Source organism: Balaenoptera physalus, assembly GCF_965194825.1.
Source record: "Balaenoptera physalus genome assembly, chromosome: X".
Lineage (NCBI taxonomy): Eukaryota > Metazoa > Chordata > Mammalia > Artiodactyla > Balaenopteridae > Balaenoptera > Balaenoptera physalus.
This window is the reverse complement of record NC_138903.1, coordinates 20,347,014-20,365,702: the sequence shown is the minus strand read 5'-3', so window position 1 is coordinate 20,365,702 and position 18,689 is coordinate 20,347,014.

Here is an 18,689-nt window from a genome sequence, read left to right as displayed (position 1 = left end):
AGTGAATAAATTCTACCATTTTCAGGCTGGGGAAATGGGATAATGGACTTATACCATTATAATTCTGTTTAAGAGTAAGATTCCAGAGAGGAGTATTCCCCTTGGCTGGGGGAAAGAGGATATAGCTAATTTTTTTTAAAAGGCAATTAGAGTGTTTTTAGGACCGAAGAAGGAATGTTGAGTATCATAAAAATCAAATGCCCGCCACTCAAGGACTTTTGTTTTCTGTTCTGGTTACTGTTCTTTTTTTGTGGGATTAATATTAATTTATTAATAACTGAACAAAACTACCTAAAAACAATGTTTTTAAAATGGAAATAAATTAATATAGTTGTTTTTCACTGTAATATTAATATATACTCATTATAGACTATTTGGATAATAACTGGAAGACTAGAAGAAAGAAAACAAATCATTCATAGACTCACTACCAAGAAGCAATCACTTTTAAAATTCATTACTTTTTTGACATAGGTTATGTATCTTTAATGAACATTTTTATTTTTCAATTAATCTTCACAATTATACAGAGAAATAATTGGACATAAATTCCAATATGTCCTTTGAATTCAGTGCTTTCCACACTTCAGCTATCGGGAATACCTCCATCATACCAACCGTTTTTGCAGTATGGGATGTTTAAAGTTGACTGATTAGATATCAACCCACTTTAAAAAAATTAATACTTTATTCTTTTAGAGCAATTTTAGGTTTACAGCAAAATTAAGGAATGGTCAGATTTCCCATATACTACCTCCCGCCCCCCTCCGCCACCCAACAGCCTGTCCCTTCATAAACATCCTCCATCAGAGTGGTGCATTTGTTACTGGTGAACCTACAGTGGCACATCGTAACCACCCAAAGTCCATAGTTTACATTAGGGTTCACTGTTGGTGTTATACTTTATATGGGTTTGGACAAATGTATATCCAGCTACTAGTAAATTGGTGTATAACTAATCAGTCCTAAACTTAGTAGCTTAGCACAACAAATCATTTTATTATTTCCCATGTGGGTCAAGAATTTAGAAGGAGATAGGTTGGGTGGTCCTGGCTCTGGTCTCATATTTGCAATCAGATGGAGCTGAAACAGTGGGAGCTAGAGCAATCTGGGGCCTCCCAGGAATCTCTTCATGTAGTCTTGGGTTTCTCTATCTGGTCTCTATTCATGGACTGGTCTGGTCCTTATAGCATGGCAGTCTCATGATGGTTGAAGTCTTCAAGAGAGAATATTGACAAGCCAGAAATTTCATTGCCTCCTGTGACCTACATTTAGTGTTACTTCTACCTCATTCTCGTGGTTATAGGCAAGTCACAAGCCTACCCAGATTCAAGGAGATGAGATAGATAACCCATCTCTCAATGGGAAAAACATCATGATCATGTTGCAAACAAAGGCACATGGGATGGGAGATATTGTTGTGGCCATCTTCGGAGTATATAAACTACTACACTTTTTCTCTGTAATTAGGAAATTTCAATTCTTCTGGACTCAAAATGTGTATGTAAGTCAGTACACTGAATTAAAAGCCTTTTGTAGGAGGGTGTCTTTAAAAATGAAATCAGTCTTTCTCCTGCTTTTATAAAGGAAAGAGAGCTTCCTATATGATTTTTTAAAAATCTGCTGAAAGCTGGGCTCCAAAGTTTTCTTTGGTGATGCATAGAGATTTTATGGTAAAGAAAGAGTGCTAGATTGATATTCATGAGCTCTGCGGTTATAACCTATTCTTGCGACTATCTTTGGCTACTGAATCTCGGTTTAACTCTCTGTAAAATGGAAATACTATTTCTCCTATGCATCCCACGGCTTTATGTTGAGGAGCAAATGAGGTTGTTAGTATGAAACACTGTGAGAAAATGCCACATAAAAATGAGATATTGCTGTTGTTCTTCTAAATAATTGTAATGTTTTATGGCCCATAGGGATAAGAAACTCTTCCTAATATCTGACTTAAATGTGTTCGTTTGCCACAGCTCTCTGTAACTAGCCAATTGAAATTGGTTGTGTCTGTTTCCCTCTGGTAAAATGGTGACAGGGTCACACGCGGAGGTTTTGGTATGTTACCGCTGTTATTTTCACAACATGGTGCCATATAATTTGATTTGTATTCTGTGCATCACATAAGCCTTTTGCTCAGCTAGCAAACAGTACTGAGCTTCTAGCTTCTAGTGTTATTACTCAGGAATCCCTAAATCATCTTCCTGATCATTGCATTGCATTGCTACCACTTAATACGGATCCTCTGTTTTGGTTCATTGTCTCTAGGCTTATTATTTTACATTTGTCTGCATTAAATTGCATTCTTGGTTTATTGGTCAAGTCACCATGAGGTAACAATCCATCTGAATCATGCTGTTGTATTTTTTCCTATGTGCTGCATATATACCATATAAGACTAATAAAAATCTCTGTACCTTAAAGGAGGTTATGAATATTTTATTGGTTCTACTTCAGGGTCAGGCTAACAACTCAAAATAGGTCAAGCCCGTGTTCAAGGTACCAGGCCACTGAACAGAGCTTCCAGGAGGGAAGGAAGCCAGTATTTTCCAAGGGAAAGCTTAGATCAAATCTGGTTCACGCTGTAAACTTGTACCATTTTTACTGGTGGCCTAGGGCTCATAATTTTAGAACTCTCATTTTATCTTTGTTTAAATACCCATGTTATAGTCCCCTTTAAAACTACTTTTCTGAAAAGGAATATGATTCATTCAAAAGTAGAGTCTCTGTGTCAGAAAAGCAATTAGCTTGGACCACTGTTTTAAGAAATTTGCTTAAAAATTAGATAAACACATTGAATGAAAATTAAGTTTTAATGACCTCTAGTTTCATGCATACAGAACATGTTTGGGGCCTACTATGTGTAGGAAGTTAGCTGGAGTAAAATGTAAACTGAAGAGATCCTCTCTGAAGAAGTTATAGATCAGTGAAGGAAAAACTTGATGACAAATTATTACAGTTCACTTCTATATGGAACCGCCTCTAGATGTTTCCATAGAGAGCTGGAGATGTACAGCACAGGAAATGACTAATTCTGCCTGGAAAGTTTAGGAAAGGTAGAAAAGAGCAAGAACTGGGTTTAGGAGACAGCATGAGCCATTTTCTTGTTTGGCTTTGAGACATTGTGAAGTAGGGAGGAATCACATATGCACAGAGAAGAAACAATCTGTTACCTCCCTGGTCCTTCCTCACCTGCCATAGCTTCTGGAAGTGATAGGAACAGCTACAGGACTCCTGGGGAGTTAGGAAGACGATCAGGGATACTATCTAGAGCTTACTGAGGACAGTGAGATATTCCTATTGAAGGATCAGGTAGAAAAAATCTGCAGGAGAACTTGAGGTGACAGCTCTAAAGAGACAAAAGCAGCTAGTCATTGTGATCTTTTAAAAGATGCATAGGCTTGCAAGAGGAGTGAGAGAGAGAGAGGAGTGTGTGTGTGTGTCTTTGCGTAGGGAATCAGAATAAAATCATCTCTGGTGGTGCTTTGAAAAAAGATTCAAAAAACTGGAATACAATATTAATGCTATAGTTTATTCATTTATTTTGATAAATTCTTAACATCATTGAATGGGAGAGAATATTGTGATTTCTGAAGGGTTCTTTTAGCAAATCCAAGTGACAGTATGAGTTAGTTTTCTTCAACTGATAATTAATTATCTACGGCAGAGGAAGTATTAAGGCAACAAAAATGTCCCTGTCCCGAAGGAGTTGGCCATGACACAGTAGACAGTTAGTCATAAGCACAAGGAAGAATAAGCGATCAATCTGAGCTCATTTGGTAATTTATCTCTCCCTTCACTTTGAACGGCTATAGCATTTATCGTATGTTCTGCCTAATTTAGCACTTAATAACGTAGTTTCTCATTGTCCTCTAATTGTTGGATAAATGAGTCATCTGTCCCCAGCCAGACTGTATTCTCCCTAAGGGCAGGGACTTTGTTCTTGTCTTGTCTACTCTCTCCTCATCTGTCCATGCCCAGTGGAGAGATTAGTAGGCAGCTCTTAAGTGTCCTGTGAATACACACTTGTTGATGGTCTAAGGGACCATGTAATCAGGCTCAGTTATTTGACTTCTTCAGCCCCGGTTTCCTTTTCTGGAAAATAACAAAGTTAAACTTGGTGATTTCTAAGGCCTTTTCTGTCCCTGAGGATCTTTAATTAAGACTTTAATCTGCTTGTATTTTACTGGATAGAATAAATCTACTATTAACATCCATAATCAGATATTAATATTATACATATATCTGGTATTTTTCTTAATTGTAAAGTCAGCATATTACTTAATTCATCCAGCTATCCGCAAAACTATTTCAACCAGTATGCACATACTGTGGGCCAGGTATTTTAGGAGATGCTGAAGAGTTACTGGTGAGCAATGTAAACATAGCCCACAGACGATTAGCAAGGGATAAAGGAAGCCTACAGATGATAAGCAAGGGATAAAGAAAGGAAGCCTACAGATCATTAGCAAGGGATAAAGGAAGATGGATAATTAAGCAATAGCTACAAAAGGAGATGAAGGCTGTGCTGGGAGTGGGGACCCAGTTATGGGGGCACATGTCTGAGTGCCCACCCCTGTCTCTTGGGCTTCTGGAAGTCTCGCTTGCTAGTGATATTTGGTCTAAGATGACTTGAAGATTACGATGGGTCATCCAGTTGGAGGGGGGGGAGCAGGAGCACAACCTATGAAAAGATCCTTGAAGTAGGAGAGAGTGTAGATACTGAAGGAATTCCGGTTAGGTCTGGAGTGAGATTTGGAGTGATTTTGAAGATTTTGCGTGAGAATTTTAGGTGAGCCGTGAGATACAGAGATGGGCCAAAAGTCAGGCCATTAAAGAACGTTAGAACTTCTTTTAAGGAGTGTGAAAGCCCCTAGAGGGTGGGAAGGATAACATGATCATATTTGTATTTTTTAAAAAAACACTTCAACAGTCCTTTCAGGTTTTATGTTCCAGCCATTGAAATCCAACACAGACTTCTGACATAATCTAAGATCATTTGTATCTGACTTAAACATGAAATGATGACTTTTACTTTATTACAGCTAGCAGATACTCCTAACCAATTCCAACACATTTTAGTGTTTTTCAGCAGAGATAGACCATAACTGTTTGAGGTAGCATTGATGAAAATAGCAAAAAGTTACTGCCTCTAATTATTTTTGTAATTAACTTGCTGTTATCCTCAATAATGTGTTTTTTTAAAAAAATACAGTTGCTGATCAGTAAAATTGTTCAGTGCTGAGTTAGTATGAAAGAAGAGCCAAGTTCATTGATTTGGATGCATACTAGCACAGGAGTTCCTTAATTGTTAGCAGCGAGGGCTTGAGTAATTCATTTGACCTCTCTGTGCTTCAGTCTCCCTTCTGGAAAATGGAGACAATAAATCAGAGTTTTTGTAAGGATTAGAATGACTTTTCATAACATATCTAGCAAATGGTCTCACACACAGTATGGGCTTAATAAATATTAGTTCCTTTTCTCCTCCTTCAAAGACTCTTTTCTCTTTAGTCGGAAATGGAAACCATTTGGTATTTCTCTTTATTTTATACGAAAAACTTAGTAAGAACTACCGCATGGTGAACATCATGCTTGTGAGGAATTAAGGAAGGGAATGTGAATTAGCATCTGCCATAAAACTCAGCCTAGTGGGATAGAAAGATGTAGTGTAAAAAATAAGGTAATTTTTTTTTTCTTCTCCAATCCCTAGCCTTCCCTCATGGGACAGAGAATAGCTCCACATTTTGGCTTAGTGTCTTTGGAGGAAGATTTTGATCATGTCCCAGATTAAGCAGACAAGCAGGAGATTTGAAAGGAGCCATAGACGTGCCCAAAGAGAATGTTTTTGTAGTTCCATTGAATCTTTTATTCAGGTCAAGTTTATAGGTGCCACAGTTCAATCCAAATAAAGCTACCTCTACCAATTCCATATAAAACACATTAGGGGAGGTATGTAATTCTGTTTGAAAAAGTAGATAAGTATAAAAAACTAATACCAGGTAGAGACTGAAAAGTATGGGTCAACAGTATTTATTGAGAACCTACTATATTAGTAATAATAGCATTATGAGTAATATTTGTCCTTTAGAAACACTTGAACAGCCTCTTCATGTTTGATCCACATTGTAAAAGTAATATTTGCATTTTAGAAACAAATATGTAAACAGCCTAATATTTACTGATATTTACTGAAAGCTTCATACATGCCTGGCTCTATGCTAAGTGCTTTATTTGTGTTACCTCATTTAATCCACACATCAATCCTAAGAGATGACGATTATGATTATTTCCATTTTATATGAGGAAACTGAGCCATTGAGAGGTAAGGTAACTTGTCTAAAAACACTCAGCTAATAAACATAGTAGCTGGAATTATAACCCAGGCAATTTGGTCCCAGAGCCTATACTCATTACCTCTACACTACACTGCCACTGTATGTGATCCTAGATGCCATGTGCAGCTCAGCATGGCCGATGCTATCTGCCAGGTATTCTGTACATTAGGACAACAAAGAGGAGAATATATGAACCGTGACCTACAAGGATACAAGATCTAATTGAGAGACAAACCCACTGACAAGCAATTATGGTACTCCCTAATAATTACTAATATACTCTTTATTTCCCCACATGCTGGGGGTGAGGATATTCAGGGTGAAATATATAAACAATGCACTCAGGTAATATACCCTATATTATCTATGGCAGAGTTTACAAAACGGCAGCCCCAGTTTTGTTTGACCTTCAGGTTTTTTTCAATTGAATTAGTTGCCAGCGTATAAAAATCAGATTTTTCATAAAATTCCAGATTTCTGGTTTCCTCTGAAAAACTAGAATATCTGATAATACTGGGCCCACAGTAAACCCTAACAAAACTCACCCTGAGCTGAGCAGCTGGTACCTGCTTTAAGAAGGGCAAGGGCCCCTCTGTTAATTACAGGACCCAACAGACATGCCTCACTCATTCATGTGACCTGTTAGTCCCTGTAGGTGTATCAATTTTGCAACGTGCTTTTTCTAAGGGTGCAAGGTTCCCCTGGGGTTCATAATTTATCAGGGCATGTAGTAGCCTCACTGATACCTAAATAATTGAAGTTGCTTTGTCCTGGTCACTCTGAGTCAGAGACAGACTTATCATTGTGCTGATGAAGCTTAAGCTTTAGGGCTCATCTCTTGTGTGACCTTCTCCTCTAGCAGAGGGTCTAGCAATGTTCACATGATCATATGTTTTTGAAAAACTTTGGAAAAGTCAGCTATTTTAACTGCAGTTGGTTAATGTTGTCTCTTTCCATTCTGAGTTCCTTTCCTACATACTCCCTTATACTAGGGGTGTTGGAGTGGCTCTGGGCATTCAAAATAAATATTCTCTTCTAAATACTCATTTTGCATCCATTTAAGCATTCTTCTTTCTTAAAGAAAGCCCCTACATTGTATAAGCTTCAATCTCCCTCTGCCCAGGACGCTTCATTGTTACCTCTAAAGGCAACATTATGCCGGGGTCAGTTTGTATATCTTGTAAGAGCCGATGTTACATTATCAGGAATTTTGTGAGGAGGTTGTAAACACAGCCAATAAGAATTAAATTATATAAACGTACAATTAATTATATTATAAAATATAATGACTATTCAAAACTCATTAATTACTAATTATTTTACTATTATCTGTGCTCTTGAGGTTATTTAAGTCTCTTTTACCTGTGTGGTAGAAATACTACATAATGGAGTGACTGTACATCTCTTCCCAACTCTATGTACAGTGACATCACGTTGATAATTTGAACTTGGCCCTGGTAAGAATATTTACACCATAGAAATTGGTAAACTACAAATCGGGGCTTTCTTTTCTTCTGGAGAGTTTATTTTCACATGTTTACCAGCACACCACTCTCCCATGATTGGCTGCATATTGATATGCAGACTGCAGTATTGCTGGTGCCATATTCCCTAGGGCAAGCAGCCTGAGTTCCAAGGACACAGATCAAAGCTATTGAAATGGCACGTGGATGCCTCATTATGCGTTCGGGTGCTTAAAAATGTTTTTTCTTCTTCCCCTGTCATAGATATAAAGGGAGAAGCCCAAGGATCTGCTCCTGTTCAAAAATTATCTGCTTCTGAATAGAGGTATATTTTAAGTGTAGTGGGAGCATAGCAGAAGGTATGCCTAAGTCAGCCTAAGAGGGAGGTAGTATTGTTCAGGGAAATACTCCGAAAAATAGGGTAAATCACTAGAATTCCTGAATAAGATTAAAAAATTCTACAATGCAAAACAGAAACTAATAAAATAAATAAGGTTGATGACCAGTGGTGGATGACAGCTTCCTTTTTTTTTTTAAGATTTTTAGAAATTTCATGTAATGTCTGAAACATTTATATTAACATATTTCCATACAAATAACCCAATGAAAGTTTAGTATTAGTCGTTTTGTTTGTTTGTTTGTTTTATACTGTAGGTTCTTATTAGTCATCAATTTTACACACATCAGTGTATACATGTCAATCCCAATCGCCCAATTCAGCATACCACCATCCCCACCCCACCGCAGTTTTCCCCCCTTGGTGTCCATATGTCTGTTCTCTACATCTGTGTCTCTACTTCTGCCCTGCAGACCGGCTCATCTGTACCATTTTTCTAGGTTCCACATACATGCATTAATATACGATATTTGTTTTTCTCTTTCTGACTTACTTCACTCTGTATGACAGTCTCTAGATCCATCCACGTCTCAGCAAATGACTCAACTTCTTTCCTTTTTATGGCTGAGTAATATTCCATTGTATATATGTACCACTACTTCTTTAACCATTTGTCTGTCGATGGGCATTTAGGTTGCTTCCATGACCTGGCTATTGTAAATAGTGCTGCAATGAACATTGCGGTGCATGTGTCTTTTTGAATTATGGTTTTCTCTGGGTATACGCCCAGTAGTGGGATTGCTGGATCATATGGTAAATCTATTTTTAGATTTTTAAGGAACCTCCATACTGTTCTCCATAGTGGCTGTATCAATTTACCTTCCCACCAACAGTGCAAGAGGATTCCCTTTTCTCCACACCCTCTCCAGCATTTGTTGTTTGTAGATTTTCTGATGATGCCCATTCTAACTGGTATGAGGTGATACCTCATTGTAGTTTTGATTTGCATTTCTCTAATAATTAGTGATGTTGAGTATCTTTTCATGTGCTTCTTGGCCATCTGTATGTCTTCTTTGGAGAAATATCTATTTAGGTCTTCTGCCCATTTTTGGATTGGGCATAGAGGGAACCTACCTCAACATAATAAAGGCCATATAAGACAAACCCACAGCAAACATCATTCTCAATGGTGAAAGACTGGAAGCATTTCCTCTAAGATCAGGAACAAGACAAGGATGTCCACTCTCACCACTATTATTCAACATAGTTTTGGAAGTCCTAGCCACGGCAATCAGAGAAGAAAAAGAAATAAAAGGAAAACAAATTGGAAAAGAAGAAGTAAAACTGTCACTGTTTGCAGATGACATGATACTATACATAGAGAATCCTAAAAATGCCACCAGAAAACTACTAGAGCTAATCAATGAATTTGGTAAAGTAGCAGGATACAAAATTAATGCACAGCTTACTTTTATTGAGCTTTGACTGCAGTAGGCATTTTGCTAAGCATGTTACCCATGTTTGGTCTCATTTGGTTCTCAGAATAAATAACCCTCTGAGGTTGATATTATTATGCTCATTTTACAAAGGGAACCCAAGGCCTAGAGAGGTTAAGCAATTTTCCAAGATCACTAGCTAGTAAAATGTTAAAGCTAGGATTAGAACCTGGTTAGTCTGACTATAGCCCCCCAGCCACCTCTTAAATATGATGCTATGCGGCCTGTGTGGTAAGTACAATGGACATGACACAAGAGTACTTTTCAAATATAGTAATTTATTACTCATAGACGATAAGCTCTGAAGCAATTAATTATCACATGTTCAGACTCTTGCAGAAATTTGTATGCTATCAAGTGAAGAGTTAGGCAGACTTTAATACTCAATATTCTGTGTTGTACACCTGAAACTAATATAATATTGTAGATCAACTCTACTGCAATAAAAATATTCTGTGATCTTAAGCAAATTGATTAATCTCTCTTTGCCTGAGTTTTCTGATCTTTAATATACTGCCTCTTAACACTGTTGTGAGGAATAAATTATACAATAAAGTGCCTTGCATCAGGTCTGTTACATTGTAAAGGTCTAACAGTGTAGCTAAGAGATATTGAAGGTTTTCAAGATGTCAGGCACTATTCTAACCACTTTTCATATGTTACCTAATTTAATCCTATTAGGCAAGTACTATTATTACTTCCATTTTATAGGTGAGAAAACTGAAGAGCAAAGAGAGTAAATAAGATGCCCAAGGGCATAACACTTACTAAGGGGTAGGGCTGGGATTCAGTCTCTTAACCACTGTGCTACACTAAACCTTTATTATTTTATTATTATTATGAATAATAATACTACATCTGGGGTTAGAAGACTTTTTATCCAACAATCAGTTACTAAGCACTTACTAGGTATCATCATACCTGGGTTCATAAATATGAAAAGAATATGGTTACTGCTCTGAAGCTGATAGGCTAGTGGGAAATTAGATTTGCAAATGAGCAATTATAAGACTGTGAAATACATTCTAATAGATGAGAAAACACCTAACATTGTTGGAGACTTTCGGTGTGTTCTTCACAGGAAATGACACAAGCTAATATTAAGAAAGAGAAGGCTCCTATCTGATAGAAAAGTGAGAAAACAGGCATTAAAGGAAAAATATACAAGAGAAGAGACATAGAGGTATTCATTTATATCTTTAACAAATATTTGTGGAGCTACTACTATATTCCAGGCACATTCTGAGTGCTAGAGATACAGTGGTAAACAAGATAGAAGATTTCAAGGAGCTTATCTAGCAGGAAATAGAGTATTCAAGGAAGGACATGTAATTCAAGATACTTGGGCCATGAGACATTTGAGTGGGAGTGGTGGTAGAAGATGATGCTGGAAAGGTAGGCAAGAACCAAGTCAGCAAGTGCAGAGGGATAGAAAAACTCCTTGACTCTGGGTACAATCTGGATCTCCCCTCCCACTCATTTGCTGCCCAGAAGCTCAAGACTGATATTGATGAGAAATGAGGGTGCTCTTCTACAGAGGGCTGCTACTGTTGTAGGCACTGTTTCCCATTCCTATTTGTACCTTTCTTCCTATATTTCTTTATAATTCTACAACTTCAAGAAAGTAATTGAGTAGCAAGCAGGGAGGTGGCAGTAACTAACACATCCTTAGAAATACAGACCATGTGGGCAAAGCTAGGTCTGAAATCGGGGATCCATGGTGACAATATATATTAAAAATTATAATTTATTGATATTGTTAATTTGTTAGCGCTATTCATGTCTTCTTCTTAAAGATACAAGGGAGTGACAACAATGGGGGAAAATAGAGATTTTGTTTCAGTAAGCACAGAAGCACTAGAAGAAGACTGCAAGATGAAGGACTATCGACACTGGCAATTTGCCATTCCGGCTGTAGACATAAGATAGAAATTTGAACAACACCCAGGTGGACAGATCATACAGCCAAAGATAAGCCACATAGCCTCTAGATGGCAAGTACCTAAATGAATGGGAAAAATAAATAAAAGAGGTGGCACTTAGGGGAAATACACTGCCAAAATGAGTGAAGGACAATATCCTCCTGAAGACTGAGAGGAAGAGTGAACCTCTGAAAATTATTTATTACAGGAATTAGGAGATTATGAAAAATTTCTGAAGGCCTTTTAACTATTAGTTTTCAAACTCTCTTCTGTAGAATTCTAGGATTTTTAGACATTCCTTAGTGTTTCAGCGAAGATAACTTTAACTTGAAGGTGAAAACATGGTACATGTATAGCATCATTCAAATAAAGTTATGGCATCAAATATGAGGGAAATTCACATTATTGGCAAAAAGCTCATTAACACCTGTGATATTGCTATTGTCACTGAGGAAAATGTGAATAAGATGAACAGTCTGATACAAAAGCAGGAATAGAACCAGTGTCATGTAATAAAGCTCAGAAAAGAATACTCACGAAATGAACTTGAATTAGTTTGAATGCTGAGATTATGTGAAATTTTTGCAGATTAACTAAGAGTATGATTGTTATGGATAACTCCAGTTTTCCTGTTTTTTAGATCTATGGTCTCTACAAGAAATGTTATTTTATAAAACATTTGATATATTGTCAGTACAACAAAAAATTTAAGGTGCTTCACTGTGTTTTTAATTACCACCAAATAAGGTGGAATATGTCCAGTGATATCTATAGCGCTAATGGAAAAACAGTGGCATGAAAAATAGGAAGAATGGCCCTTGTAAAAGCAGTTTTTAAAATGTCAAATATTCAATGTATGTTGTAAAGACAAATACTAAGATGCTAGCATCTTTCAAAATAGTATTGGTGGTAGGACCTTCAAGATGGCAGAGGAGTAAGACATGGAGATCACCTTCCTCCCCACAAATACATCAGAAATACATCTTCATGTGGAACAACTCCTCCAGAACACCTACTGAACGCTGGCCGAAGACCTCAGACTTCCCAAAAGGCAAGAAACTCCCAACATACCTGGGTAGGGTAAAAGAAAAAAGAAAAAACAGAGACAAAAGAATAGGGACAGGACCTGCACCTCTGGGAGGGAGCCGTGAAGGAGGAAAAGTTTCCACACACTAGGAAGCCCCTTCACTGGCGGAGACAGGGGGTGGTGGTGGGGGAAGCTTCAGAGCCACGGAGGAGAGCGAAGCAACAGGGGTGCAGAGAGCAAAGCGGAGAGATTCCCACACAGAGGATCGGTGCCGACCAGCACTCACCAGCCTGAGAGGCTTGTCTGCTCACCTGCCAGAGTGGGTGGGGGCTGGGAGCACAGGCTTGGGCTTCAGAGGTCAGACCCCAGGGAGAGGACTGGGGTTGGCTGCGTGAACACAGCATGAAGGGGGCTAGTGCGCCACAGCTAGCTGGGAGGGAGTCTGGGAAAAAGTCTGGACCTGCCTAAGAGGCGAGAGACCATTGTTTTGGGGTGTGCGAGGAGAGGAGATTCAGAGCACCGCCTAAATGAGCTTCAGAGACAGGTGCGAGTCGCATGTATCAGCATGGACACCAGAGGCGTGCATGAAACGCTAAGGCTGCTGCTGCAGCCACCAAGAAGCCTGTGTGCAAGCGCAGGTCACTATCCACACCTCCCCTCCCAGGAGCCTGTGCAGCCCGCCACTGCCGGGGTCCTGTGATCCAGGGACAACATCCCCAGGAGAACACATGGTGCGCCCCAGGCTGTTGCAGTGTCACGTCGGCTTGTGCCACCGAAGGCTTGCCCTGCATTCTGTACCCCTCCTCCCTCCGGCCTGAGTGAGCCAGAGCCCCGGAATCAGCCTCTCTTTAACCCCCCTCCTGTCTGGGCTAAGAACAGATGCCAGAGGGTGACCTACATGCAGAGGTGAGGCCAAATCCAAAGCTGAACCCCAGGATCTGTGTGAACAAAGAAGAGAAGGGGAAATTTCTTCATGAAGCCTCAAGAGCAGTGGATTAAATCTCCACAATCAACTTGACGTACCCTGCATCTGTGGAATACCTGAATAGACAACAAATCAACCCAAAATTGAGGCGGTAGACTTTGGGAGCAACTGTAGACTTGGGGTTTGCTGTATGCGACTGACTAGTTTCTGATTTATATGTTTATCTTAGTTTAGTTTTTAGTGTTTGTTATCAGTGGTGGATTTATTTATTGCTTTGGTTGCTCTCTTTTTTTAAATTACTTTTTAAATATTTATATTTTAATAAATTTTTAGTTTTTAATATTAATGACGTATTTATTTTATTTTTCTTTATTTCTTCTTTGTTTTCCCTTTTCTTCTGAGCCGTGGGGCAGACAGGGTCTTGGTGCTCCAGCCAGGTGTCAGACCTGAGCCTCTGAGGGGTGAGAGGCGAGTTCATTACATTGAACCACCAGAGACCCCCCCCGGCCGCATGTAATATCAATTGGCGAGAGCTCTCCCAGATATCTCCGTCTCAATGCTAACACCCAGCTCCACTCAATGACCAGCAAGCTCCAGTGCTAGACAACCCATGCCAAACAACTAGCAAGAGAGGAACACAACCCCACCCATTAACAGGCTGCCTGAAATCATAATAAGGTCACAGACACCCCAAAACATACCACCGGATGTGGTCCTGCCCACCAGAAAGCCAAGATCCAGCCTCATCCACCAGAACATAGGCACCAGTCCCCTCCACCAGAAAGCCTACACAACCCACTGAACCAGCCTTACCCACTGGGGGCAGACACCAAAAACAACGCGAACTACGAACCTGCAGCCTGCGAAAAGAAAACCCCAAACACAGTAAGTTAAGCAAAATGAGAAGACAGAGAAATATGCAACAGATGAACGAGCAAGGTAAAAACCCACCAGACCAAACAAATGAAAAAGAAATAGACAGTCTACCTGAAAAAGAATTCAGAGTAATGATAGTAAAGATGATCCAAAAACTTGGAAACAGAATGGAGAAAATATAAGAAATGTTTAACAAGGGCCTAGAAGAACTAAAGAGCAAACAAACAATGATGAACAACACAGTAACTGAAATTAAAAATTCTCTACAAGGAAACAATAGCAGAATTACTAAGGCAGAAGGACGGCTAAGTGACCTGGAAGATAAAATAGTGGCAATAACTACTGCAGAGCAGAATAAAGAAAAAGAATGAAGAGACTTCAGGACAGTCTCAGAGACTTCTGGGACAACATTAAATGCACCATCATTCGAATTATAGGGGTCTCAGAAGAAGAAGAGAAAAAGGGACCAAGAAAATATTTGAAGAGATTACAGTTGAAAAGTTCCCCAGTATGGGAAAGGAAATAGTCAACAAGTCCAGGAAGCACAGAGAGTCCCATACAGGATAAATCCAAAGAGAAACATGCCAAGACACACATAATCAAACTGTCCAAAATTAAATACAAACAAAAAGTATTAAAGGCAGCAAGGGAAAAGCAACAAATAACATACAAGGGAATCCCCATAAGGTTAACAGCTGATCTTTCAGCAGAAACTCTGCAAGCCAGAAGGGAGTGGCAGGACATATTTAAAGTGGTGAAAGGGAAAAACCTACAACCAAGATTACTCTACCCAGCAAGGATCTCATTCAGATTCGACGGAGAAATTGAAACCTTTACAGACAAGCAAAAGCCAAGAGAATTCAGCACCACCAAACCAGCTTTACAACAAATGCTAAAGGAACTTCTCTAGTCAGGAAACACAAGAGAAGGAAAAGACCTACAATAACACACCCAAAACAATTAAGAAAATGGGAATAGGAACATACATATTGATAATTACCTTAAATGTAAATAGATAAAACACTCCAACCAAAAGACATAGACTGGCTGAATGGATACAAAAACAAGACCCGTATATATGCTGTCTACAAGAGACCCACTTCAGACCTAGGGACACATAGAGACTGAAAGTGAGGGGATGGAAAAAGATATTCCATGCAAATGGAAATCAAAAGAAAGCTGGAGTAGCAATTCTCATATCAGACAAAATGGACTTTAAAATAAAGACTATTACAAGAGACAAAGAAGGATACTACATAATGATCAACGGATCAATCCAAGAAGAAGATATAACAATTTTAAATATTTATGCACCCAACATAGGAACACCTCAATACATAAGGCAAATACTAACAGCTGTAAAAGGGGAAATCGACAGTAACACAATAATAGTAGGGACTTTAACACCACACTTTCACCAATGGACAGATTAAACAAAATGAAAATAAGGAAACACAAGCTTTAAATGACACCTTAAGCAAAATGGACTTAATTGATATTTATAGGACATTCCACACAAAAACAACAGAATACACTTTCTTCTCAAGTGCTCATGGAGCATTCTGCAGGATAGATCATATCCTGGGTCACAAAGCAAGCCTTGGTGAATTTAAGAAAATTGAAATCGTATCAAGTTTCTTTTCCGACCATAATGCTATGAGATTAGATATGAATTACAGGAAAAAAACTGTAAAAAATAAAAACACATGGAGGCTAAACAATATACTGCTAAATAACCAAGAGATCACTGAAGAAATCAAAGAGGAAATCAAAATATACCTAGAAACAAATGCCAGTGAAAGCAGGGCAGCCCAAAACTTGTGGGATGCAGCAAAAGCAGTTCTAAGAGGGAAGTTTATAGCAATACAGTCCTACCTCAAGAAACAAGAAACATCTCAAATAACCTAACCTTACACCTAAAGCAATTAGAGAAAGAAGAACAAAAAACCCCCCAAAGTTAGCAGAAGGAAAGAAATCATAAAGATCAGATCAGAAATAAATGAAAAAGAAATGAAGGAAACCATAGCAAAGATCAATAAAACTAAAAGCTGGTTCTTTGAAAAGATAAACAAAATTGATAAACCATAAGCCAGACTCATCAAGAAATAAAGGGAGAAGAGTCAAATCAACAGAATTAGAAACGAAAAAGAAGTGACAAGTGACACTGCAGAAATACAAAGGATCATGAGAGATTACTACAAGCAACTCTATGCCAATAAAATGGACAACCTGGAAGAAATGGACAAATTCTTAGAAAAGCACAACCTTCCGAAACTGACCCAGGAAGAAATAGAAAATATAAACAGACTGATCACAAGCACTGAAATTGAGACTGTGATTTAAAATCTTCCAACAAACAAAAGCCCAGGACCAGATGGCTTCACAGGTGAATTCTATCAAACATTTAGAGAAGAGCTAACACCTATCTTTCTCAAACTCTTCCAAAGTATACCAGAGGGAGGAACACTCCCAAACTCATTCTACAAGGCCACCATCACCCTGATACCAAAACAAGACAAAGATGTCACAAAAAAAGAAAACTACAGGCCAATATCACTGATGAACATAGAAGCAAAAATCCTCAACAAAATATTAGCGAACAGAATCCAGCAGCACATTAAAAGGGTCATACACCCTTTCATATGATGATCCTACATCATAAATCCCACATGATCAAGTGGGGTGTATCCCAGGAATGCAAGGATTCTTCAATATATGCAAGTCAGTCATTGTGATAAACCATATTAACAAATTGAAGGAGAAAAACCATATGATCGTCTCAATAGATGCAGAAAAAGCTTTTGACAAAATTCAACACCTATTTGTGATAAAAACCATCCAGAAAGTAGGAATAGAGGGAACTTACCTCAACATAATAAAGGCCATAGATGACAAACCCACAGCCAACATCGTTCTCAGTGATGAAAAACTGAAACCATTTCCTCTAAGATCAGGAACAAGATAAGGTTGTCCACTCTCACCAATATTATTCAACATAGTTTTGGAAGTTTTAGCCACAGCAATCAGAGAAGAAAAAGAAATAAAAGGAATCCAAACCAGAAAAGAAGAAGTAAAACTGTCACTGTTTGCAGATGACATGATAGTGTACATAGAGAATCCTAAAGAGGCTACCACAAAATTACTAGCGCTAATGAATGAATTTGGTAAAGTACCAGGATACAAAATTCATGCACTGAAATCTCTTGCATTCCTATACACTAATGATGAAAAATCTGAAAGAGAAGTTAAGGAAACACTCCCATTTACCATTGCAACAAAAAGAATAAAATACCTAGGAATAAACCTACCTAAGGAGACAAAAGACCTGTATGCAGAAAACTATAAGACACTGATGAAAGAAATTAAAGATGATACCAACAGATGGAGAGATATACCATGTTCTTGGATTGGAAGAATCAACATTGTTGGAATGACTCTACTACCCAAAGCAATCTACAGATTCGATGCAATCCCTATCAAACTACCAATGGCATTTTTCACAGAAATGAATGAGAAATTTCAAATTTGTCTGGAAACACAAAAGACCCCGAATAGCCAAAGCAATCTTGAGAAAGAAAAACGGAGCTGGAGGAATCATGCTCCCTGACTTCAGACTATACTACAAAGCTACAGTAATCAAGACAATATGGTTCTGGCACAAAAACAGAAACATAGATCAATGGAACATTATAGAAAGCCCAGAGATAAACCCACACACATACGGTCACCTTATTTTTGATAAAGGAGGGAAGAATATACAATGGAGAAAAGACAGCCTCTTCAATAAGTGGTGCTGGGAAAACTAGACAGCTACATGTAAAAGAATGAAATTAGAACACTCCCTAACACCATACACAAAAATAAACTCAAAATGGATTAAAGACCTAAATGTAAGGCCAGACACTATCAAACTCTTAGAGGAAAACATAGGCAGAACACTCTATAACATAAATCACAGCAAAATCCTTTTTGACCCACCTCCTAGAGAAAGGGAAATAAAACCAAAAATAACCGAATGGGACCTAGAGAAAGGATGGCTGCCTGGCTGGATATCTGTGAACATCTGGGAATCAGAAAGCCTATGGGAGTAAGTCAAAAGATGAAATAAGCACAGATGATAACATGCTGTAAGGGGCTTCAGAGGATTAGCAGACAAACCCTGGACTTTGCATCAGCAGCCAGAGTAGAGGGCAAAAGTGAAAAGTGGGTATGAAAATTGGAGAGTTAATTGAAGAACAACTGAAGCTTCTTTACCTAACCTGTCCTCCCCGACTCACACCTCCCCCCGCAACACACACACCTAGAGGGAGA